We start from the raw sequence: 2211 nt of genomic DNA, 5'->3' as shown, positions 1-2211 counted from the left end.
ACGTCCAATATAACATCAATTGAACCACCAACCACATTCAAATTTGAAAATTGTACATTCAATAATTATTCCTTTTAAAATTATTCATTCGGAAATTCTGAATACGTTGAATACACCGTGTAGGCCTAAATCAACGAGTTCCACTTCTATTACGCACACGTCCAATATAACATCAATTGAACCACCAACCACATTCAAATTTGAAAATTGTACATTCAATAATTATTCTTTTTAAAATTGTTCATGTTTATTTTTTTTATCTCATCGTCGTTAATTAAAACTTTTCTAACACTTGTGTATATTAGTTAGGTTATGTTATAGCTTCTGCTATATGATATTATGGATAGTCACGTATCAGAGATTGTTCAATATTAAGATTTATTGAAAATCATCTGCCAAGTGACGTTGATTACTGGGATTCGGATAATTGAAGTGGAATGCAACTGTTTTAATAATAAAAATGAAACTGAATCAACAAAGCCTTCTTGAATAGTAACATTGCCATCGTGTATATATGGAGAACTTCTCGACGAGAAGGCATTGCTCACTACTGCCATCTAGCATGCATCTAGCGTAATATTTGTAATGTTGAGATGGTACAATAATACATTTGAAGACAGTTGTATTTTCGTAAGTCAATTAATATTTAATTGTATTGGAGTACTTCGTTACTCTAATCTTTATATACTTTCTTCTAATCGTGTAATAGTCAATTAAATCCCACTCGAGTTTTGATTTTCTCTAGATAAATCAAAACGTCTAGTGAGATTACTGTTGATAAAATAATTTATACAGTGTAATATACTCAAAATCTAACGTTTTATCACAGATCTTTGATAAAATATTTTATCACATTTTTTGTCAAAGAATTCTGGTAGTGTAATACCAGCCTTATTCTCAGAATTCCAGCCCAGATCCTCACCACTATGGCATGGTGCAAGTTCTACTTTAAGGAGACTGCGGATCCCTTCCTCGTAAATAGCTGGGATATTCAAAGTGATGGGCATAACCGCTGGGTTTCGATTCGGAGTAACTGATGAATAATGCAGTAAGATGACCCAAAAAGCAATATATACTGGAGGGTTGGCAGGCCTGATTTTGCTTTATACGCCGGTCAAGTGCAGCTCTAGGCGATTCGCACCAAATCTATCTTCCGCTTTGCTTGCTGCTCTTTTTTTTCTCCTTCTTTCTTTTCGCTGAAGGAGCAGTTCGAATCTTCCCTCTGATTTGAACCGGGGTCTTTGTTATGTACGTGGTGCGAGGCTCTCGCGAGGGAAGAGCAATCTTTCGCCGTAATACAAATGAACCACCCGCAAGGCTTGCATGCAAGTTGCAAATTGGAAAACTCTCTACTGCACTGCTGTACATTCATGTATGCTATCATGTATAGTCTTCATTCCTTCCGTTTTCATTTAAAACGAAGCTCCGACATGCACAGTTTTAAAAAATCTTGGTACCGTTATGCAGTAATTTTATAAATAAATATTAAGGCATTTATTTGATGTGGACACGTTCAAATTAGATACTGAGGATCACCTAAGTGTAGTTCCTAAAAGTTCCTTTCTGGCCGTCTCTTCAGTGTTGCCAACTAATACCAGTTATCACCAAAGAAAGGAAAAATCACAATGCTACGTACTGAAATAATAATAATAATAATAATAATAATAATAATAATAATTTATTTACTATTATTTCATATCACATATTCATTATGTATGAGGTCTCGCCCACCTCATTGATTATTACACGACTACTCTGAAGTAGCCAATGTGTATTATTACTATTTAATACGAGAAAAATTCGTACCGGCACCGGGAATCGAACCCAGGACCTCTCAGCTCTGCACGCTGAGCGCTCTTTCCAACTGAGCTATGCCGGGACACGATACTCGGCGCCGGCCGAACCACTCTCGTAATGCTATTTACGGCCTTACTACCTGCATTTGAGACGATACACGTTATATATGCAGGAACGCATATTTACTAGAGGAGAGGAGCATTACGAGAAGGGTTCGGCCGGCGCCGTGTATTGTGTCCCGGCATAGCTCAGTTGGAAAGAGCGCTCAGCGCGCAGAGCTGAGAGGTCCTGGGTTCGATTCCCGGTGCCGGTACGAATTTTTCTCGTATTAAATAGTAATATTACAATTATTTATTGTGCTGTACAACAGCCAGAGGCCAATAACAGTCCAGCACAAAGCATAATTACAAAATG

The 2211-nt window shown here is 37.3% G+C and overlaps 1 non-coding gene across 1 annotated transcript; it reads right to left on the bottom strand.

The window, feature by feature from the left end:
* Positions 1-1803: 1803 nt before the first annotated feature.
* Positions 1804-1879, bottom strand: TRNAC-GCA (transfer RNA cysteine (anticodon GCA)). The gene has a single exon. It is a non-coding gene; the product is annotated as a tRNA-Cys (tRNA).
* Positions 1880-2211: the final 332 nt, after the last annotated feature.

This window comes from Periplaneta americana, chromosome 11 (genome assembly GCF_040183065.1).
Source record: "Periplaneta americana isolate PAMFEO1 chromosome 11, P.americana_PAMFEO1_priV1, whole genome shotgun sequence".
Classification (NCBI taxonomy): domain Eukaryota; kingdom Metazoa; phylum Arthropoda; class Insecta; order Blattodea; family Blattidae; genus Periplaneta; species Periplaneta americana.
Note: the sequence above shows the minus strand (reverse complement) of the source record. Positions and strands in the feature narration are given on the sequence as shown.